Genomic DNA, 25,367 nt, shown 5'->3' on the forward strand with positions numbered 1-25,367 from the left:
AGAAATCATTAGCGGAGTAGAGAGCGCGATTGGTCACCTACGACCCAGCGATGCTGAGATGGTTCAACAAGACGCCTGCCGAATCCTCAGAATGAATAAGAAAAACCAGAAGCACAATACCACCATTTATTTATTTAAGTAAATTTCACGTACAGCCGCAACGCCAGTTTACGGTGAAATTTTTAACAATGACATGAATTAGACACAATTCAATAACAACATAAAAAAAACAAAGAATTAACCAGTAGGGAAGTATAGCATTCAATTAGCAGACATGTGGGTCATAGCTTGTGCGGTGAATTTTTTGCGTGACAGGTAAAAAGGATCTATGGAAGGAGGGAGCGAATTTAGAAGGGAGGAGAGGCGATATAAGGGTGAGCGCTTGGTGAGGGAAATTCTGGGAATAACAGGCAGATGGAGTAGTTATAGCGAGCGGGTGGAAAGAGTCGGTATTCTAAAATTCAACAGAGAAAGGAGTTCAGGGCAGTCAAAAGTCGAGTTCAAGATATTGTGTAGAAAGTTGAAGTCCGTTTTAAGTCTGAGATTCTGCAGATTAGACAATAAAAGAGAAGACAACACAGCATCAGAGGACATATTGCGTAAGTGAGGGATTCTATGCCTAACTATTTTGGCAAAGAAGTGGAACTTTTCCCCCCTGTTTCAAGTTGCGCTGGAACAATAAGTGAACCCTGAATTTCTAATGTGTAGCAGTGGACCTTTAAACCCTGCAGGAAGATTTAAACGCAGTTCATTTTAAACTTAGTTTGATGTTATCAAGTTGATTTTTGGTTCCTTTGTATTTGGTATCCGATCCATGTCAATCCGGCCCTACTAGCATCATTTCAAGTGCTACTCCTCATATTTTGTGTGCTAACTTGTGATGCAATCGCCCATGCACCATTGCAGAGAGGGAAGCGCTTCGAAAATTGAAAGAAAATGACAACGTCGTGATATTACCAGCAGACAAAGGCAACACGACGGTCGTCCTAGGGAAAGAAAAATAAGATAAGAAGATGGAAGAAGAACTACTTGCGGAAGGACCTTATCAAAAGATCGACAGAGACCCAACCTCCCGATACAAGAGAATAGTGACAGAAATAATAAATACTTGTGTACCGTATACCGCCGAAAGAAGAAGAAGAATCAGCCCACAGGATCCGAAAACTCCTTATATCTACGGCCTGCCAAAAATTCATAAGGAAGGAGTGCCCCTTAGGCCCATTGTCTGCGCTATTGACTCACCAACATATAAATTAGCGACATACCTGGCGCCGATTTTACAGCCCGCAATAGGAGAGGCGAAATCATACGTGAAAAACTCTCAACATTTTCTTCGGATCGTTAGCGGCATCAAGGTCAAAAAAGAAGACATCCTAGTCAGCTTTGGCATGACATCGCTCTTCACAAATATATTACTAGTGACGAGGCAGTAAATGTCATCAAAGACAGATTCTGAGAAAACATCGCCAAGCCGGCAGAGCACTTTCTTCCGCCTTAAGAGCACTTTCTTCCGTTGGAGGAATAATTTTTATCAACAGGCGTCTGGAGCAGCGATGGGTTCCCCTCTTTCCCCAGCAATTGCAAACATATTCATGGAACAGCAATTCAGAGCGCCGCCCACAAGCCCAAGATTTGGGTCAGATGTAACGACGACACTTTTATAATTTGGACGCACGGCAGAGAAAAGCTTCTAGAATTCTATACCTATTTGAACGGGATTAACGAAAACATAAAGTTTACAGTGGAGGTTGAGGAAGACGGAAAACTTCCATTCTTGGACGTTCTCGTGGAAAAGAAGACGGATGGAACATTGGGGCATACAGTGTATCGAAAACCAACAGCAACAAATCGGTACCTGCACGCTTTATCTCACCATCACACAGCACAAATAAATGGAGTGGTCAACGCCTTGATTCACCGCTCCTACACGATAGGTGACCAGAACAACTTTGCCGAAGAGAGACGGAAGCTTGAGGCCATTCTACGGGGAAATGGATTCGACGACAGAGGTATTTCTCGCACTTTTAATAAAGCCGTCAAAAAGAACGAGATCAAAAACAACACCGCAGAAGCCGCGAATTCATCCACAATCGACCTCAGCGATCAGAAGAAAGCCTTCCTGCCATACATTAACGGGGACGACAGACGTAATAGGAAATATCCTTCGAAAATTCCAGATAAGGACAATCTTCTCGCCTCACATAAAGTTAAAACATCTCCTAAAGACCGTCATGGATAGAACTCCACTACAAGTTGAAGGGGTTTACGAAATTCCTTCGCCAGACCTGCGGGAACAACTACATCGGCGAAACAGGCAGGTCGGTCAAAACACGCCTAGAAGAGAACGCCGCGAGAGCGATTCGACTGGGGCAATCAACAAAGTCCGCGGTAGCCGAAAACGCAGCGCTTGGCCACACAATAGACCGCGAGGAAACCAAAATCCTCGCCTATGTAAAAAGGTTTTAAACAGAGACTCGTCCGAGAAGCTATTGAAATATCCAATGAAGATAAGAATTATTTATACAGGGATGCCAAAATTAAAATTAGCCGTACTTGGCAACCCGTAGTGAGGAAAAAACAACCCACTCCCCCAACCTCCCGCTCCCTTCCCCCCACCAACTGATAAGATACCTATATAAAAGATTTTAAATTCTCATCTCTTCATAATCCCTTGAAAAAGCGACCAGCGTTGGTCGGGAAACGTTGGTGCCACACAAAGAATTGACGCGGCGACATAGCCCAAAAGTTTTTAATCATATTGACCAGCACTCGCGAAAGTTTTAACGAAGAAGCAATATATAGTTAATGAAACACAAGACATGTCCTCATTGTTAAAAGAAACTTATTCCATGGCAATGTGACAGAGTACCACCATTTCATTGGTTTGTGAGATCGCGAATCGGTTCCGCTGTCAACACAATACACAAGCTAAAATAAGAACTTCAATAATAAAGGAATATCAACAAACTAAATACTACCACACACCGTAAATATAAAGTGATACATGGGCAAATAAAATAACCAAAAACTGGAAGTCACTTCTTGACAGATTGAAAAATCGAAGAAGGACACTTAAAATGCGTGGAAAAGGATGCATGATGCAAGAACCGAAATATAATTTCAGATCGGTCAGAAACGAGACAATACGGAAGATAGTTTGCCCAAGAGATACGTATAGCAATTTGATTTCCTGCGCACAATTAATTAGTTGTTAAATAAACTAGACAAGCGTCGTAACACCCACAACACACACTTAAATCTCTCCTCTAGGTTAATGTCTATTTGAAGCCTTGTCATCCCCTGCCATAAGCCTATTGATGCATCTTGCGGAGTAAAATATATACGAAGACTATCAAACAAACTTTTAAATTAGACTTGGAGAACGCTCTAACTGCCATATTTGTCGATTTCATTTACATCTACGTTCTATCCCGCAATCCTCATATAAAGTGCGTGGCATGGGATGTTACGACAACAGCCGTTTCCGCATAAAAAGCAAATCCTCAAACAACATTACGAATACCATTTTTTTTAAACTTTTATGGTTCGGGGAGATTTGCTGGATTACCAATTGTTTTAAATTAATGGTATCGTTCTGAAAATAACAGAAAATTTAAGATTGCTTAAATTCCTAGAGTGAATCTATTCAAAGTTAGAACTATGGAAGAAAATAAACATGCAACGATCCGACTAAGCGAGTGACGCCATTTGTTTCATTAATCGAGACGCTGTTGCTACCCTCAATAGCACGAGGAAAGAATGACACTTAAAAATCTCTGTTTTCCATTATATTTATTTATTTCTCTATTTTATTTTTATTTCTTTATTTCCTTTATTGTCGTCTAATGATCACGTATATCTTAGTACGACGACAAACCAAGGATGTGTTTCACGTCCAATAACATAAGAAAAGAAAACTTCTCCGTATTTACTTATTGTTAGTGCAGATTCCCATGGCAACTCGCCAAACATATTGAAAACGCTGCAATTTGTAACGAAATAAATTGACATGGCCGCTCTGAGCCTTACTATAATGCGGGAAAATTGACTTTCCTTCTCAAGGTTGTCTTCCTCAGGAACGAGGCGGAACCCCTATGAAAAAATTCTATAAAAATGTTTCAAATTTTTATACATTCTTATACATTACCATGGCCATGTATAAAAATTTGAAACAGTTTTATACAATTTTTTCATAGGGGTAGAAATTCAATTGAGGTCTTATTATAGCAGCCAAGGTTCTGACGGAATATACTCTGCCCATGCGCTCCAAGCGTAATTCGCGCTAGTCTCTATTAAATCAGAAAAAGTCATCGTCAGAAGAATTGGGAATTCCACTGAAAATGGATATTTATGCGATAAAAAAATCCTTCGCGCTGAAAATTACAGTGAAAGCAGTTCTTACTTAACCTGCTTGTTATTCGTAAAAATTCCAATTTGGAAATTGAATATTAATCTTGCGCTCCAAAATTCGTTATGGGTAAGAGTAAAATATGTGTCAGGCTTGTTGATTTTCCCCGGAGTGTCCAGATATCGAGATTCGAGTTATCAGGGTTCTAATGTTGGTTACATGACTCTTCTAAAATGCATAAAAACTTAATACTGACTACTCATAACATCTCCGGGGCAAGATCCCCGTTTTTGGCCCCCCAAATATTTTTTGTAAGTCGGCATCCCTGAACAATTGTCATGGGAAAAGTAGATGGCAAGAATGGAAAAGGTTATATGGATATGAAAGAGAAGGAATACGTAAGATTAGCTGATAAAAAAATGGAGTGGTGAGCTGCGTCAAAACAATCCTAGGATTGCTGACCGGTGAAGATAATGTCAAAGTTTTAATACTACATGAATAAATATGCAGCTCATGGTATATTTTTTAAAAATCCACCCCCAGAACTTTTACTTTATCTCGTAAAAAGGCATATCCGTCCAATTATATTTTCTTGCTATTAACAATTTAGTCTCGTGATGGGACGTGAAGAACGCACAGTATATTGAACGTCTTCGGCGATTTCACGGCAAATAATGTAACGTCATGTTACAATTTCGTTGGATTTTGTGATGCTAGGATGATGGTTCTCTCCCATGCACTGACTTAAGGAAACAGCGGACTCTTTCGTATTGCTAACAAAATATTTCAACGCGGAAAAACAAAATTTTCTGTGATAAATCATGAAAATGATGTTGAATAGCAGGCTTCCGTGTAATGAATAGCAGAAATAAATTATTTAAAAAATGTCGACTCAGAGAAACGAACCTGAGACTATCGGTCAAAACTCATACCTTAACCTCCTGGCTACATAATAAACCTCGTTAGGAGCTCTTTCTAAGGGCAAGGGGTTCCTAATAGGAGGCAGTTTGTTTGAGTACCGACCCCATCTGTAAAGTGGGGCTCGTGGGTGACTACGTATTATCGAAAACGACATGGTACTTAACAGTTCCTTTAAATTCTCGTTCATGTGACTCAACGAAACGGCAATACCGGATATCGGATTATCTCCTCAACATCCACCACGGAATACCACAGAAAGATTTCTTCTGAGAGAAAAATAGATTAGACAGGCTGATAAAATGGCCTATGCATGCGGAGACAGAAGTCAGAAGATGTCCACGTTTATCTAATCAATTTATTAGTGGCCATTAAGAAAGGCCCTTAACAATCACGGTCACGTTCTTGGATACCTGAAAACAAAACAACAGTCCTCCTTGATAACAACACAAATTATTATAAATCATTATAATTATCATTGGAAGCCTTCCTTTGGATTCTCCTTCATGTGCCTCAACGAAACGAATATACCTGATCATATCCTAAACATTCATTCCCCTTCGGAACAGGGACGCAGCTAGGAATTAGGGCTAGGGGGTGGGGGGTATAGGTGCAACTAATACCGTGGTGTTTGGGGGTATGGAATACACACCAGGATAAGCGGTAGGTGCGAGATTATTAAATTGCGGAATTTTAAAGATAAATGGTTAAAAATGGTGAGTTTTGCGGTTTTCTGAGGGATATTTTTTCATTAATCCATACACTATTCTATTAGTAATATCAATCTAATTATGTGAAACGGATTAAAAATTTCTATGAGCTCTTGGGGGGGGGGGGTTTCCCCCAAACCCCCCCCCCCTCGCTGCGTCACTGCTTCGTAAGACCACAGAAAGATTTCTTCTGAGAGAACAATACATTGGACTAGCCAGGGGGGACTGACTAGCATTGACTAGCCTGACACATTTTTTCCTCACATCTGTAACGAGTTTTTGGGGGGGGGGCTCGGTCCCCCTAAAGGTCCCATGGAGTCGGCGCCGCTGGGACTAGCAGATTCAATGGGTTACGAATGTATAAGTGGATAAGTCAGAAGCTATCCACGGTTATCTAATAGATTTATCGGTGATTATTAACACTTTGAGTTCCGGCTGCTAATTTTAAAGCTCTACTGAAAAATCCAGCCATTTTTACTAAATTCGTACATTTTTTAAAACTTTAGCATCAAAAATATATTTATATCGATGTGTATTTCAGTAAAAAATGGACTTTTCTCTTCTTTATGAATGAGTTGAATAACATTTATTGCTAATTTTTAAATATATACTTTAACAATGAAAACCTTGAGTTTTTGAAAAGTAAAAAAAAAGATGCAACATATGATGTACCGCCATAATATGCATAATAAGTTTATTATAACGCTCAATTTGAACTATTTAAAGCATGGAAATCATAAAAAAAGCATTGTTCCAAGAAAAACATTATAAATCCTGGATGACAAAAAGGGTCACTGCACCCTCAACGAACGGTTCTTTCCGCAAAATAGTTTTCACACTAAGTGGCCTAAGATAAGGATGCCGGTAGCTACAGAGGACTTTTCGTCCTCAAGTAAAAATGAAGTGAACTCTCTTTTTCCATCGAGCAGTTGATTTTTGAAAAAAAAACAGACCCCCTAAGCAGTAAACTGGAAAAGTACCACGGGCGAAATATTACGGCTTTACGCATACAAAGTCAATTTAATAGAAAGAAGTAATATTACGTCCATGGCAATCCTCAGAAGGATTAATTAGACGTAATATTACGGCAATGGCACGCAGAGTGTTGAGCAAGGCTCTTTTAGCCTTTGGCTTGGATGCCTAGGAACAAAACAACAGGCTTCCTTGGCAACGAATCAAAATGGCGGTTAGTGTTGCTCTAGAGGGGCCCACCGATGTTCCGTTGTCTCTTTAACGAGGGGGTCCGGGAGGGCCCCCACCCATCAAGGGCCACGTGTAGTACATTTCGCATTTTACAATTCTCTTAGTGCCATCAACGATTTATTGCCTCTATCGTCATCTTGATCACATCAGAAATACGGGCGTTCTTCGATTGTCATTCTACGATGATTTTTCAAGAATTTTGTCCAATCCGCGACTAAGTCCCCTTCTGAATCGGCTAATTTATTTGATATTGTACTCTTATGGTAAATTCCGATGTGGATATCAGCCTCATATGTTATTTAATAGAAATATTATTAGCAAATTCTGAGCAGAATATCCGACTGTCCAAATATAATGACTTGCCACGAAATAAACTCCTTTAACAATAGATATGAATTCTTCGAACTTATTGAAAATCGAGTCATTTGATTCTGGGTTCATGTGATCAAAATTTTAAAAAATCCTTCTGAAATCCAATCAACGAATATTAGGATTTCTAAAGAGTTTTACGTTAATATCAACAATAAAATAATACTGTCCTTTTTAACAATTCTTTGCTTGAGATTTGAGTGAATATTTTTATACGAAAGTAACAAAATCTACTTATAAGGATGATGATATGACACATGGTGATGCCTTCATCATTATTCTACATCTTTCCTTATGCTCTGTCTAAAATATTTAATAATAAATGAGAAACTATATAAGATAACATCTCGCACTAATTGTAAGCTCCATTCTTTACGTTTTCTAATTCCATGTACGAACGCCTTCCAAAAATCATTTCTCGTTAAAACGGAAGGTCTCCAATCATGTGTTCAAATAAAAAGTACACATGGCTACAATCAGTATGCATAATTTCAACTCTGCTTAATAAAAGACAGCCTATTTATGGCCGAGGATTTGATTTATAGAGTCTCTGATATGACGCATGTAGTTATATTCAAATTCTTATGTATCCTTATATCTCGTTGTAATTTCTGCATCATACTCTTATGTCGTTATTAATTCGGTTTGAATTTTCATTTATGTATCTATAATGAGGTTTTTGGGCAGCCAATCACTTTAAATTGTGTTTTTCTTCCACGGTGATGTCCAGAGCGTATACAAATATTCTATATTCTACTCATTTCTATGCTCAAAGGGACTCATCGCTAACACTGCCATCCCTCTAGAGATTTCAACATGTACTACTTTTCCTCTTCAAACACTTTCAGGGACGATTAAGTGAAGAAGTGGGGTTGGGTGAGGAAATGCATTCCGGCATCACGTGTCAAAAAAGAAAGTGCGAAGCTTCGAAAGAGAGAAGGGAGAAAGTAAAGATAAGGATGTCGAATTATTTTAATTAAAACAAAAAATATCTGATGCACCACCACCATTATAGCGACCAGCACGAATTAAGCTAATAGCGGGTGAACATATTCCGTCACAACCTTGGTTGCCATAATAATAAGACCTCATTTGAAATTCCCTCATGTCTGAGGACTTGTTTACACGGTACAGCGACCAAAACGAGTTAATGTCTAAATGAACGAATGTGCGTGAATTGACTTAAAAATGCATCGCATGGATAACCACACAACTTTTGTGAATGCATTATTAGAAGATAGAACTCTTATATTTTGGTATATTCATTCGGAGAATTGCTTTTTCCTCAGACGACGTGAATAATATCCTTTGTTTACCGTGTTACTATGGTAGGTGCGACCACGAGAAGAAAATATAGGAAATACACTGAAAAACAGATAGAGTTAAAATGTAATTCTCTCCTCGTACAATAAATGATAGCAACGGTGTCCCGATAAATAAAATGAATGGCGAAAATCGTTAGGACGACTCATTAAATGTTAATCCATTTTTATACCCTTGAATGGATATGCTACGTGAATAAATAGCCGTCGATATGGTTTTCGCTTTGCGTGATTGGTGTTACATTTTGTGTTGATACCTACGTAATATTTTTATGACTGTGTGGTGTGCATGTGGAGATGTCTTGAATGCTGGATATCTGCGATTGGTCCAATAATAAAAAACACAAACTAATTAGGCTTGGATCGCGTGGATATTCCGTCAAAACCTTAGAGTAGACAAAAGACAACTTTCCTTGAATGTCCTTCATCTCGTTCCTTAGAAAGAAATGCCGTCAAATTGGGATATCTACCTATTTTTCCACAAAGCGATAGCGGAGATACAAATTTGGCAGAGATACTTTCTTTTCCACAATAGTACACAGCGTATAAGGCCGCCATAGGAAGTGATAATGAGGAAGTGTTGAGAGAAGCAGGAAACAATAGAAGTCTTTTAAAAACCTTAAGAAGAAGACGGGATAATTTCATCTGCCACACCATCTACATCTGAATCTACGTATTATCCCGCAAGCCAACTGAAAGGCGTGTGGCAGAGGGTGTTAGGACAATAGCCATTCACACATAAAAAATAAATGCTTTAACAAAATTGCGACTAGCATTTATTAATGTCCTTTATGGTCCGGGGGAAAAACGAATTCGCATATCTATCCGTTCGGCAAAATATCTCTCTTAATTTATCGCTTCTGTCGGACCTGGAAATATAGTGTGGCTCTAATAATTATTATGTTCTCCGTATCGCACTTAAAGATATCCATTCTCAATTGTTCAAGCAATCTAAGCCTAGCGCGCATCCTTCGAGTCTCCAGCGGCTCCCAGCCTAATTCGCTTAACATCTGAATAACGCTGTTTGTACGCCCGTATCAGCTTTTTGACGAACCGCGCAGCCTTCCTTTGTAATTTATTCAGTTCGCGAATTAATTATTTCTCCACCGTATCCCATATGATATCGCTGCATATTCTAAATGCAGTCGGACGAGTGCGAAATAGCGCATTTCTTTTATTTTCTCATCCAAAAATCTTCCCACAATACGCTTGACGAATCCTGATGAAGAAAATCGTCAAAGTACAAAAAATGGAAAAGACGTGAAAATGAAGTCCCCGAATGAGTTAAATAAGGCAAGTAATTAAGAGAAAAAAAAGAGAAGAAATACGTGAATGTGAATTGAATTGTTATTAGTGAAGTAAGCGCAGAGGAGATTAGAGGCAAAATAATCTTTGGATCTTGTTCACAACGATACCTAGCATATGAATGATCATTGATGATGATAATATCATGATAATTATTGAGGAATTCAGAATAATTCTTCATCCTTCTGTATTCTCTAAGGGAAATGTTGAAGAATGAATCAGAAATCACTCTGATAACATCTTTCATTAGGACTATTCTTTTCGTTATCCAATTCTACGTTCAAATACCAATCAAAAATCATTTCTCGTTACGGCGTCTAAATTTTGGGATTCTATCCCTGAGGGCTTAAAACAGAAAGGCTCCAGTCATGCATTGAAATATAAATTGCTCAAGCCTCTAAGAAATACAGAGGTACAACATTAACCTCTTCTTAACAAAACACAACCTACAGATCTCATACGTGCGGCTAAACTACAATCTTTGCTTCTTTGTTATCTTATTTTAATTTATTTATCATACTGAGGGTTCTAAGATGGCCGCCGGTATCCACCCACGCACTCCTAGGTCTAATATAATAGTGGTGTTTTCAGTGGTAATTCTCTCTGTTGTGGTGCTCTCAGTGTGTGTATCGTCTTGTGTACCCAGCCCATTCCCGTATATTTCCGAAACGATTGGTTTTTCCAACAACTGTGTCAGATATGGTGATTTTCATTTCAACGCTATCTACGCATGTGGCTTCAACGTCCGCCATCTCCAACTACGCCGGCAGCCGCTGGGCCGCCCGCCGAGACGACGCTCCCGTCGGGCTGCCTTGAGTAAGTCATTCTCTGCGTGGAACCTACTCGCCCTACTTGTTCTCTTAGCCGGGGACGTCAGCCTCAACCCTGGCCCTGATATTCAATTATATTACCAGAACGTTCGGAGTCTTCAGAACAAACTCTCCATACTTTCCTCCCACTATTCCGACCTCTGCTTTTTTGACGTGATAGCCCTGTGTGAAACCTGGCTCAGCGATAGAGTGGGCGATAGTGAATTGGAATTAGCACGCAGTCACCAGTTATTTCGACGTGATCGGAGCTCTCGTGGTGGGGGTGTACTTTTGGCGATTAACTCCACCATCCCGGCCACTCGACGTTTCGATCTCGAAACTGAGTGCAAAATAGTGTGGGTAGAAATTCGGCTTGAGGATGGTTGTGGAATCCGGAAGAAAAAACTCTTCATTGGCTGCTTCTATCGTCCCCCTTCAAGTGTTGTATCAGTGTTAGAGGCATGCCTTGAGTCGGTCCTCCGCGTTCACACCCATGGTGACCTAATTCTACTTGGGGATTTCAACCTCCCGATCACATGGAGTTCCCAGACTAGCGGCATCAGTGCCGACAACAATGGCACGTTTCTTATAGATCATTTTATAGACGGCATGGGCCTTTTCCAGTGCAACCCTTTTCCCACCAGAAATTTGGCAACCTTGGATCTCATCCTTTCCTCATTCAGTGTGAACTCTCCCACCACATGCAGGAATATTTTCAACTCCGACCACTCCTCGCTCGAGTTCTCATTGCCCATGTCCCTCCCCCACCCCACTTCTGCCCAAACTTCGCCACCAGCGCGGTCAGTGAAATCTTGGAAGAAGGCCGACTGGGAAGCCATCAACTACACCCTCTCCCTCCTGCCCTGGGGTCTCCTGGAGAGCGGGTCCCCGGATGACGCTATGGAAGTATTTTATGACTTTGTGCACGGTGTCACCAATGACTTCGTTCCCTCCCGAAGAATATCGAAGAAAAAACCCATGTGGCTCACAGCTGAAACCTCCCGAGTTCTTCAAAACAAAAGAGCTGCTTGGAAGCTTTGGAAGTCTTTTCCCAATCCCCACACATATGCCTCATTTTCTTCCCTTCGTAGAGTGTCGCGGAATCTCTTACGCCGCGATTATAGTAATAGCATCAAATCAATTACAGATGACATGGCTTCTAACCCTAAACGCTTCTGGTCATTATTTAACTCGAAACGGAAATCAGCCCGATTACCATCCATCGTTAAATCAGACCAAGGGTCTTTCTCGGGGGTTGAGCGATCTTCGGCTTTTAACAAATACTTTTCCTCAAACTTCACCCCTCCCACCCCGCAGTTCGAACTTCCAACACTTAATCCGGTTTGCTCTCACTCACTTACTGTGGTATCTGTTACGCCTGAGGAGACTCTACGCCTCCTTAAATCTTTGCCTCCCAACAAAGCCACTGGAGCCGACGGCCTCGGATCACTCTTTCTGCACCGAACAGCTGATACTCTCCACATCCCCCTCTGTAAATTGTTCAACAGATTCTTTTCAGCGGGATCATTTCCTTCAACTTGGAAAACAGCACTTGTAACTCCCATTTTAAAATCCGGCAAAAAAGATGATGTAAGTAACTATCGTCCTGTGTCTATCCTCCCTGTTCTTTCTATTTTATTCGAACGTGTTATTCATGACCGACTTCTATCATTTACTATCGCTTACATCTCACCCCAGCAGCATGGCTTCCTTCCAGCTAGCTCCACTGTTACGAACCTATCTATTCTACATCAGCATATCACCGCTGCTTTCGAAGCCTCTTCTCAACTAGACGTTTGCTACATTGACTTTGCTAAAGCCTTCGACTCCGTCAACCACACCCTTCTTATCCACAAACTGTCTCATCGCTACAATATCCACGGCTCTTTCCTATCTATATTATCGAATTTCCTAACCGACCGCACTCAGCGAGTTGTTCTTGACGGAGCGTCTTCTCCGAGCATCCCCATCCTTTCAGGCGTCCCCCAAGGCAGCGTTCTCGGACCTCTTCTCTTTTCCCTTTTCGTTGACGATATTACGAGCTGTGCACTTACTAACGCATGCGGAATTCTCCTCTTTGCAGACGACTGCAAAATATTCAAAAGAGTTGAGAATACTTCTGACTCTCAGTCTTTGCAGTCTTCCCTTCATTCCCTCGAGGCCTGGTGCCTTCAGTGGCAACTCAAAATTAATACAAGCAAATCAAAATATATACCTTTTTCTTTAAAACGCAACCCCACTCCTCATAAATATACTATTTTTAATGAAATTGTTCCGATTGCTTCCTCCATCAATGACCTTGGTGTTACTTTCGACCCCAAACTAACTTTTCTTCCGCACCTTAACAAAATTAAATCCATGGCCATGTCAGTTGTAGGAGTTCTTTATCGACTCACTTCTGTTACCGATCCAATCGCTTTTGAGAGCTATTTTCACCGGTTGCGTTCTCCCAATCCTCGAGTACTGCTCCGTCATTTACTCCACTGCCAGCCCCTCCAACCTTAAAATTCTTGAACGCCCAGTTAATTTCTTTATTTCAGTAGTCCGACACCGTGTTCCTCACCTCCGTAATTCTTCTCGCTCTGAAGTAATGTCTGCCCTATCATTGGTCCCACTATCCTACCGTAGGAATTTCCATGATATTTCCTTCATTTACAATGCCTTAAATGGCAAGTTCCGATCCTCAGATATGATGCCTTTCTTTTCACTCCGCATTCCCTCTCGCTCCTTCCGTAATAACCACCTACTACAACAACCTAAATTCCGTCTTTCTCTCTCTCAGAGATCACTTTTTTACAGACTCCCCACCTCTTTCAGTGCCATTTCGAGTACTCACCCTTCCCTGGATCTTTCAATGCCCGTAAGATTATTCAAGAGGCAGCTTCGAAAAGCCATCTACTGAATCCATTTTTTTTTCTTTTTATATCCTTTGTATATTTTTCTATAGTTTATATTTGTTAAAGTTGCAGATTTTATGTTTTGTATTCAACGAAAAGGCCATTTTGGCTGTGTTTGAATAATTTAATAAATAAATAAATTATATCGTTATTACTTCTATGGGTTCTTACGAGAGTTCTTATAGCTCAATTAAAATAAAATATTTAAATAACAATGCCTACTTAGTTCAATGCGATGTGCACTCTTACGTCGCTAAACAACGAATGACTGTTTATTTTAAACGTAATAACTTGCATAGCAACAAAGGAAAATGACCAATATGAAATTAAAAAACGATAAAATAATGAAACAAAACCATATAAAAATATAATTATCTCGCCACACTTGGATTTGATTGTTCGTGTGTGTACCTAATGATCTTTTTGGTGAGGCTATCATTGTAAATTGAGTTTTACTTCAAGGGTGACGGCTGGAGCATAAATATTATATTCTATATTCTATTCTATGCTGAAAGGGACTCATAAATATTGCTATCATCTGTCTAGAGACTGCTTTTCGTCTTCGAGAACTTTCAGAGTCGTTAGATCGAAGGAGTTGGTTTGGACTAGGAGTGAATTGGCACGAAAGAAAAGTGAAAGTGCGACGCATCGAAAGATATATGAGCAAAGCGAGAAAGCGATGAAATGGAAGTCGAATAGAATGCCTATTTTACTAACAAGCACATCGACAGCACCTCTTTTTTTACCGACTATACCACGAATTAGGCTTGGAGTGGGGCATAGACAGGGCATATTTCGTCTCAACTTTAGGTGGCATTTGAACTTCCTTCATCTCGTTTTATTAGAAAGAAATAGCGTCAGAAAGGAAATCAAATTCCCCCATGGCGATAGCGGTGGCACGGATTTTTTTAGATACTTTTTTCCTCAATAGTCGATAGGATATAAGGCCCTCGCTGAGATCAGATTGTAGCAGTCGCTTACGGATATGACACTCGAAAGAATATATAATCGATATGCATCACTAGAGGATTAACTGATCTATATTAAGGTGGCTAATGCATGAAGGAAGCTGATTTGAAGGTTCTGCAGTAAATAAACGAGAAGAATAACAAGGAAATAGTCTGCAAAACAGTAAGGCAGTAAATAAACGGCGTGTAAAGAGTTGTTTGGGAAGAAAATTGCAGAATAAATATTATAATCCTATCAACAATTGGAAATCAATCGCAATTCTACACTCTTGTCGACTTGAGTAGCGAAAACAGAAGAAAGTCAATGGGCGCAAAAGAAATTTTGAGCTTCCTTAACTTTTATCGTAATGAGCAATAATCAAGCCACATCAATTTATTTTATTTTAACTGATTTTAAACATATATAAGACAAACACATCCTATGATATAAAAATGTTACAATTGTGGTTCTGCAATGTTAGGCAAAGCGGGGGGCCAGGTAACGGGAGGGGGTTTGCCATAGGACTACTGATGGTTGGTGGTTGGATATAAGGAAAGAGGAAAAGGAATAAGCCTATGTTTTATAGACTTGGAAAAGGCTTTCGATAGGGTAATTTTTGAAGAAACTGATGGAAATTATGAAGATGAAGAAAGTAGACTAGAAGGAAAGACGACTGATAAGTGAATAGGGTGGTTTCCTATTATTTTTCTATTGCCTAAATCGAAAGATTATTACTCCTGGAGTACGTATTTCACGCTTTCCGAATTTTGAATGACGACAGATATTTTACGCGACTAAACGAAAAGTGTAAAATTTTCAAGCGCGCAAAAACGCGACGGCTAAGTATGAATGATAAGAAAAGTCCGTGTGACGTATTTCTGGTTCCAGCTGTCGCCGCGTGAGGTGACCTTGTGGTGAAGCTTTGAGCGCTGACACGACGCAGGATGCTGGCAGGTTTAAGAGTACCCTGCTAGCTGGTAGCGCTTGGCTTAAATAAGGATTATTATTCCCCTATCAAACGAAGGAGACTTTCCGACCATAGGCAGTTTTAATAGGTGATTATTAAGAGATGTTTCCCTGAGCTCTGTGCCTCATGCATGCATTGGTAATCTCAGACGATGTAAAACTCCTATCTACTCGTATGGAAACTAGGTCCCTGTGACGTCACGTGGAGTGGGATCGCATGGGGGCCAATCTGGCCTTTTTCAAATGAGGTTAAAATTGACAATTGCCATTCGTCTAAACTGGGATTTGTAAAACCAAATAATTTGTATAATATGAATACACTAATGGTGGGTAGGGACTCGCAATCAATGCCTTTCGTTTTCGTTTGATGAAGGTAACTACTCTATTGTCTGATCAAGTCATGATTATCCATGATGACAGTTTCGTTGTGGAGGTTCGTTGGTTTGCAGTGCAGAATTGTGTCTTGTTATGGTGCGAGGCAGACGTCACAGGTATCCACAGTGGCGGCTCATGAGTCAAATGCTGGGCGGGGCACACTTCACCGGGGGTTAACATTTTTGAATATTTTGTGTATTTTAGCGAGTTTTTCAGGTAATCTAGAGTCTATTAATACACAAAACAATCACTAACACCAAAACACTATCAATCAGTAACTCGATTAAATCACCTACAACTAGGCCTATTCAAATTAAAGCAATTTACACATAATAAGTGAACTGGTCACCGAAATAAGGTATTCTGCAACACACCAAGATTATACGGCCGCCGGGCGGCGCGGCGATGTCAACAAACTAGATACGTCGCTTACTACGCATGCTCGGGCGGCGTCCCAAAACTCCCACAAGGCACTAGCTTAGACGCGTCATAGCAACAGCAACCCCCACCACAACCACTATATCATATAATTGAATGTTAATATGGATTGGGACGTTCTTGCCAGCGCTCCACGGCTACTAATACGAACTTTTCCCACGATTTTTGCGTGTTTTTATCCTACATTTTCGATGTATGCGATTGATAAAACACTTTGATTAAATTAGATGTATGATTACATTTGAATGCGTATTTGTTTTTTTCCTTTTTCAAATCTTTGGTAGGGGCGGCGTCCGAGAGTCCTTATATAGGCAAGCCGCCACTGGGTATCCGTCCACTTTACGCAGAGCAACACGGGGCGAGGCAACCTTTGAGCACTGCTATTCTACCGACAAGCACACGGACACGGCTCGCGTCGAATTGTGCGACGCGAACGCCTCGTAGCGAGCGACCCCGGTACTCACAGTCCGAGGCAAAGAGGAGCATTCGCCACGGAAGTTCGCAGCGAGACTGTGGATAGCGGCCTAACGGCGAAGGCACCACATCACAGCGGCGAGAAAGGAATTCGTGGTTGGAGCAGAAGAAGTGGCATATTGAAAGTAAACAAGAAACTATCATCACGTTTAGGTGCGATTCGTGGGAATTCATTAGACTAAGTTACCGTAGGGATAACAGCGTAATCTTCCCTCATAGTTCACATTTACGGGAAGGGTTGCGACCTCGATGTTGGATTAAGATAATAATTAGGTGCATTAGCTTAATTAATGCGTCTGTTCTACCTTAAAATTCTTACATGATCTGAGTTCAGACCGGTTTGACCCAGAGCGGTTTCTATCCCCAATTTAATATCAGTTATTAGTACGAAAGGACCATAATTGAAAAATATTTTTTATGTTTTGAATTTTATTACTATTTTGGCAGAAAAGTGCTATGGATTTAGAATTCATCAATGTAGGTTAATTTCCTACGAATAGTACTTGTCTTTAAATGATATTATTTTAAGATTTTTAGGAGGAAGGGCAATTCCTATAGATATAGGGTGTTTCATTAAAATGAAAATAGTTCTATTTCATATACCTAAAAATAAAACACATTAATTGTCTGATGTCAGAGGTTAGTTTAAATTGAAAACATTAGTTTAGGAGACTAATGATGAATATAATTATTTACATTTCTTTTTATTAAAGCTTATTTTTACGAGAAAAAAGATATTTGTGTGCATGGTAACTCTAAAAATTGAATGACCCCTATTTTGTAGGTTTTCATGCACTTTTCGTGATGGGGAGGGAGATTTCGAAAATACTAACTTTTATTTCCGTTTAGTAATTTTTCATCCTATTTTTATCAATATTTAATTTAATTCTTTTAATTAAAGCTTAATTTTCTGAGAAAAAAGATATTTGTGATGCAATTAGCATGACACGATGAATAGCTTACTGAACTTACAGCCTTTTAATTGTAAACCTATACATCTTGTAACCTCCCACTGGGACCTAGGTGTGACCTTTGATGACAAATTAAAATTTTAGGATCACATTTCGATGATAGTGAAAAAAGCAATGACCTTTGTTGGTGTGCTATATCAACTAACTTCACGACCCTACCGCTTTAAGAACAGTTTTTTTTCGGATGCATTCTCCCTACACTAGAATACTGCTCACCAGTTTGGTAGGCCTGCCCCACTACTATAAGCATGTTCAACCGCCCTGTAAACTTCTTTCTTGCTGTTGCCCGCCATCGAATCCCCACACTCAGATATTACGCCCGTGACGCTATCCTTTCCTCCCTCAGGATAACTAGCATAAAAAGCCGACGTGTCTTATCTGACCTCATTTTTCTGCGTAGAATCTTTAGCGGTTCTCTACGGACAAACGAAATTCTCCCTCTTTTCAGTTTTCATATTCCTCCTCGCCCCTCACGAAACTACCCTCTGCTTCACATTCCGCGATTCCGTCTCTCCATCTCTCAACGATCTCTGTTCTACCGAATCCCCTCCTTGTTTTAACTCCATAGCTTCAAAAATCCTTTCCCTTGACCTATTTTCCTCTGCCACTAGTTACAAAGCCACCTTAAAGTGACATATGAATAATTCACCGCTGTGTAATAAATAGTGCCCCTTCTTATGTTTAAAAATTTTGTTTTCTGTTAGTTTTTACTTTCTGTGCTATTGTTTGTTATCTTTGAGGTATTATTTATTTAATGAACAGCCAATGTAAAAGCCTTTGTGTCGTTTTTGGTGATGAAATAAACAAATGAATGCTTCCCTAAAATACATCGCTAAAGTTTGAGTTCGACGCAGAATATCGGAATGAAGAATAACAGTTTAGATATTGTCCTTACTCTGTAGCTTGGCTTTGCGTAACGTTTCGGGCATAAAAAACACATAAAAGCTGACCGAAGACAGCCTGATCACAAGACGTAAGACGATATAGTGGCAATCCACAATTAATTCCAGTTCTCTCTCCATTGTAGTGGCTCTCCTTCACTAAACTATACCAAATGATAGGCAGGAACAAGCATACCACCATTAATTCCATGTCGCCCAACACCTCCTGTTATACCATTTCTTGCAATTGACACATGATTCTCATCAGTGGGGTTTAATACCACCCGCTTTAATAAAATACCCACTATAATACCCAGCAGAGAGTTATTTCGTAAGGGTCCACGCGACCACGCGTAATATGACCACGCGATTTCATTCATATGTTCTCCAATGTTAGTCAACCCCTCTCGCAGATATCATTTTTACACCCAATTTAACGAGCAAACTTCAATTGATTGCGCATTGCGTATATGCCTGTGGCCACAGGGCGTCCGGAACGATTTTCTTTTTTTTATGAACGGCCACGTATAAAGTCATTTATCTAATTACAAATTGTTGCAAACACAAAAGCAGATGTGACATGAACTTCGTGCAGCTTAGCTTTGCTTAATTTCGGAGATAAATCTTTCGAAAACAAGTATTTGATTTACCGCACGAAACTCACTTTCATCGATTCCTCTAAACAAATGAAAGTTGTCTACTACAATCGGCAACAACAATGGAACTGTGACATGGATTATACTGAAACTGTAACAGCTGACTAGTCAAGAGCAATGCTTACCGGGAAAAGTAATTTCTGATATTAGAAGTGCCATCTCTCGGAAATTATAAGGAATTATAGAACGACCCTCGCATTTGTAATCCATTACTCATTTTTTAGTTGCAAGATTTCGGTTCGTAACTAAGTCCTTTAACTTTAAGTGAGAAAAATCGTATGTAATATACAGTAAAACATCTATGTAGTGAACCTTTTTACATTGAATTGGAATTAAAAGATATCACATCGTTTTCTCTCTTGAATCATGGTAAGAATCACGTGATAGCGCTCGCTTTCTGTTATCATTAAATAATTAATATATGTTCACATAATGGATTCATTTTTGTTAAAACTCACAAATAAAATTGTTAAGAAGCCAGTAGTGCCTTTCATTTCCGAGGGATATGAAAAATGGTGCCTATCAATGAAACCTCTATATAGTGAACCTCCAAACATAATATTGCCCAAATTTTGGTCCCCTCCATTACGATTTAAAGGGGTTTTACTGTATGTAGATGTGATAAATTGGTAAACAAACCAACATCATAAAACAACATAATAATTTTATATCCGCATTATTGACACGATATCCCCGTTCAGTTGAACAAATCATGCCAATCTGTAAAATCTAGTTTAAATAAACAGCAGAAAACGCCTCGGGTAAAATACTTCTCATACTTCGAAACTACGATACTCCCTTCGTGTCCATAAAATATTTAATAATTCATGTAATGTGCGTAATGAAAGTAATTAATTAAATGGCGATGCACATTTTTTCAGATTTCCTTTCTTTTCAACAAATTTTTGCTCAATTTTTCGGATGAAATACAAGTATTGTACGGACGCCCGAAGGTTCAAAATGGAAAACTGAGGGTTTACGATTCTCTATCTTTTAATTTTCGCCTAAATTCGAGGAATTAGTCCTTGAAATGGATGAGGAGTATTAAACCATGATGCGTCGCAAGTGAAACTAATAATAGTTATAGTAAAACGAAATAAGGAAAAGGTAAATGTGAATTGTGAGTTGAAGTGCCCCAAAAAGCCATAGCGAATTCTTCTTGTCCATTATACACAATTCGTCCTTGAACCAAACCACCTTGACCCACTTCCTGTTTCTTAAACGATCGCTGAAAATTTCCATCTTGATTTCAAAGAATGAGCAGAGTTTTCATCTCGGGAAGTGACCGTATCATAGCAACTCATTCGAAAAGTATCATTTCTTCAGCTCAACGGAATAATTAGCGAAAATAAAACAACTTTTAGTAGATGGAAATAAGTTGGAGATTTCGAAATTAACTCCGGAAGATGGCGAGAGACAATTTCTCACGCTATATTATTTAACTGTCATGTATGCACTTCAATTCATTCAATTTTATAAGTACAGTAAATTCCGGTTAATTGGGACATATCGGGACTTGTGCACATTGCCCCAATTAAGCGGCTGCCCCAATTAGGCGAACTATCCTGTATATGGGCATAAACAAACGTTGATAGAAAGAAGACTATAGAATGTTTATAATGCAATATAAGTTTATTAAACTATTAATTAGATTAAAAAATCAGCGAGTTTAGTTAATTTATCATCATTTTTTAGAATTATAACAATTTAGTTAAAAATATTTTTAACAGCCTCGGGAGACGCCGAATGAATGTCTTTTACTAAGTCCTATCAAAGAAAAGTTCTATCCTCTTGCGAATATTATATATAACAACTAGAGCTTTCAAAATATGGCAAGAATAGGAACATTTGTGAAAAATAAGAGTAGATCAAAGGAGGAAAATATAAAAAAAAGTATTCTGAAAACAAAAAATTTCAATTTCGTCGCGAGTATAGAGTCTGTGTCGCCGACTCATGGCCCAATAAAGTGGCATGGTGTACCAAATAAGCGGAGAATACTCTGGGATATCCCTCATTTGGGTTCTGTTGTTCAAGATCTGCCCCAATTAAGCGGCTGCCCCTAGTAACCGGTGGACCCATTAAACGGAATATAATGTATGATCTTAATTTTAATTTGAAAGTGTTATTAAGCATACAGGGACTAGCCACGGTGATAACTTTACGGGAGACACAGGGATCCGGGTTCGAATCCCGGTCAAGGCGAATGATTTTTTTCTCTGTGGATTTTTCGCACAATGAAAGTGTTCTTTACATTGTGTACTAAGGCTATGTAATGCACAAACCAAACGAATGAAATGATAGCCGCCTTTAAAATCTTATCTATTTTATAAGGGTCTCCCGGGGAGGGGGGGTGTGTGAGCGTTTCTGATTAAGGTTAGGATGAGTGCTGATGGTCGGAGAGTTTCCTTCGTTTGATAGGGTATTAATAATCCTTATTTAAGCCAAGCGCTACCTGCTAGCAGGGTACTCTGGTATCTGCTAGCAGCCTGCAACATTGCAACGCTCAAAGCTTCGCACCAAGGTAACCTCACTCGACGACAGCGGGAACCAGAAATGCGTCACACGAGCTTATACCAGCATTCATACTTAGCAGTCGCGTTTTCGCGCGCTTGAAAATTTTTCTCTTGTCATTTAATCGCGAAATATAGACATTGTCATTTAAAAATCTAAAAGCGTGAAATACGTACTCCAGGAATAATAATCTTCCGACTCAGGTAAATAAAAATAATAGTTATTCACCCTTATTTATGCAATGACACATGCACACACTGGTATTTGAAAATTGAAAGTTAAGGTTTTATGTCATCCTGATGCTCTGTTTTCCGCTGAACTTCGTAGAAATTGTCCTTCAAATGGTGGAGGAAGCAGAGGCCGTGATGCATCGCATATGAACCGTTAGTGAGACAGTAATAAGGCCTGAAGATGCAGAAAAAGGTGGTCAAATTTCACTTCACAGTCAACTGTCCAAAATGTTATGCAATGTAGAAGTTTAACATTACAGCAAAGAATTAATCGCTTGAGAATTCAGCAGAAATGCGACATCCCCCACACCTCACTCGACTTAATAGTTTAGCTCTAGAATAACTTTACACGGACTAAGTTAAATAGGCTCTGCATTTACAGTTAATAACTAACTGCATTTTTCAATACTAAATATTGCTAGTATTATCAACTACTAGCTTATGCTTAGCGAATGCTTGATATATTTGCATGCTTCTCTTGGCATGTTATAACTCTTGCATGAATCTCTCACTACGCTAATATTTCGTTTTCCTATTACTAACTAGAATGTTTATTTCCATGGTATAATGGACGTGACTTGAACCCTTTAACGTTTCTTTCATAGCATGTTGGTTTAACCGATCCACCAACTGTACTACATGAAATAATTACTTTAATAACTTTCGTCGTTTAAATACATTCGCCATTTACATCCTCTTTGAGCAATGTGCATATATAATATGTTCGTTTTTAAAATTGCCTCTTTTTTAAAATTGAAAAACGTGTAATTACTTCGGACTGGATCTCTCCCAGAACTCAACCACATCTACTCATAGCGTAGACACAATCAGCTGCGGAACTAATTGTAAGTATTACTGAGACATAAACAGCAAGACGTAATGTGAATCTAACGATAGGAAAAAAACTTCGCCACGTAGTCCGAAAGAAAACACTCCGACGGCCCAAATGCCCGCAGGGATGTGAGTTTCTACTGTGCATTCCATTCGCTAATATTTATTTCGATTGGGCATTCGATCTTGGAGTTTGACTCCTGCATCGGTGGCTCTGTCGCGTCCGTCCTCGTCGTCTCTTGGTGCCGTTAGGACTAAAGATATAAGTTGCTTCATGTGCCAACCTCCCACGTTTTCACCGACCCGACTACATCAGTTAAGCGGGAGTCATCGCGGTCTACATATTATTGAAGACGATAGAACATTCGTATAGTACGAAAAATAACGTGATGGAGAAGAATAACTGTATGGAATATTTTTCCAAATCCTTCTTGAAATGAGATTTTGTTTCGAATAACGATATCCGTGGAAAAGATAATGAATTTACGCCATTCAAAATTTTATAAGGATAGCAGTGACTAATTTGCGTTTAAGTGGATAAGAAAAAATATGGTACTGCCATCATATGCTTAGGAAAAAATTTTTTTCGGTGCGATTCGAATCCCCGACTTGAAATTGCTGCCGAGAAAAATAATCTGATTTGCCACTAAGCCAACTCACTCACTGATTTCAATATAGTTTCATTACGGGCTTTCCTAAGTCATTCAATAGTCTTCTAGTGTCACTAAATCAAACTGAATATTAACACGCATTGCCACTATTCGCAGTGATGTTGCGGCGATTATTTTGTACGTATTTTATTTACGTTATCTCTCTTTGAAAATCTACACAGTTAATTTTAAGGAAATGTACTTTGACGGATTGGCTAATTTAGGAGATAAAGTGATTCAAAGTTGCGAAGGTGGATTTATTACCAAGCGTGAGCTATACAATTTATGTAGCATTAAATATTGCTCATATCACGTATGAATATCTCTTTTAAGATGTAGTAATGATGAAGATATTGCGAGAGATGTTCAAATTTCTCCCCCACTGGTACCATAGACAATAAAGAAACTCATTTTCCAAAACTCGGCGAAAGTGGCGCCGCTTTATTCTTTGCAGTACTTTTGAATCCGACTGTGCAAGGACTGTGTTCTTGTGGGTGTGAAAATTCCCCAAACATAATTTCAACTATTCCTCTGAGGTCAAAGGAAGTAAATCCTCAGGCAAGAAAGTGTTTCATCTAAAGAAAAGTCTCGCAGTAAATTTCAGGGTTTTGTGATACTTTGGTGGGCCTCCAAAAGGCCCCAAGTACACGAGACCCGAGTCAGGTGACCAAATCACTATGGAATTAGCAGCATTAGCAATAGCATTAGCAATAGTAACGTGAAAAATAATCTGCCTCACCACTAAGCCAACTCACTCGTTGCTTTCAATAGTGTTTCATTACGAACTTTCCCAAGTCTCTAAGTGCCGCGAAGGATGCAGGTTGCTTCATGTGCCAACCTTCCAATATTTCATCGACCCGGCCCCATCAGTTAAGTGGGTCTCGTTAATGTTTACATTTTACTGAAAACAATAGAGCAATCGGGTTATACGAAAAAGAACATGATGGACAAGAATAACTCTCTGGAATATTCTTCCAAATTCTACTTGAAATGAGATTTTGTTTCGAATGACGATATCCGTGGAATACAAAATGAATATTCGTCATGACAAATTTTATAACGAGAGCAGCAGGGCTGTTTTAAGGTCATGGCAGGCACTTTCAAAGTCATAGGCCCTCCCAGACTTCATTTTTAATATTTTTCAAAAATGCACCCACACGTCTTTGCGATTTGAAATCTTAAATCAACTTTCCGAATTTTTAATTATTCTATGCAGACTCTATGCAGTGATTCCGGTGTTACATCATGCGCTTCGCATTCGTTGTTTATCGTTAATTGTGTGCTTCCTTTGCTTAAAAAAATTTAAAGTAAGTTTCCTTTTCTAAACTCAAATTGATAAAAGCGTATCTTCGGTCAACGAAGGGACAATACACGACTATCCTCCCTGGCATTAATTTCAATTCAAAGGATTTGATGAGGGAAATGACATTTGAGGACCCCATATGTGACTTTGCTAAGAAAAAGAGCCGAAAAGTTAACATACTGTAATTTACAGATCTACAGCACTGTAGCTTGACTTAGGTGCTCATCTCACACGGTTGTAATTAGAGTTACT

At 39.3% G+C, this 25,367-nt stretch overlaps 1 long non-coding RNA gene across 1 annotated transcript; it reads left to right on the top strand.

Annotated features, from left to right (window-relative positions):
• The first annotated feature begins 1,329 nt into the window (after positions 1-1,329).
• On the top strand, positions 1,330-17,517 carry LOC124173241. Its single transcript, XR_006868471.1, has 3 exons — positions 1,330-1,340; positions 10,797-10,799; positions 17,434-17,517. It is a non-coding gene; the product is annotated as an uncharacterized LOC124173241 (long non-coding RNA).
• Positions 17,518-25,367: the final 7,850 nt, after the last annotated feature.

Source organism: Ischnura elegans, assembly GCF_921293095.1.
Source record: "Ischnura elegans chromosome 13 unlocalized genomic scaffold, ioIscEleg1.1 SUPER_13_unloc_4, whole genome shotgun sequence".
NCBI lineage: Eukaryota > Metazoa > Arthropoda > Insecta > Odonata > Coenagrionidae > Ischnura > Ischnura elegans.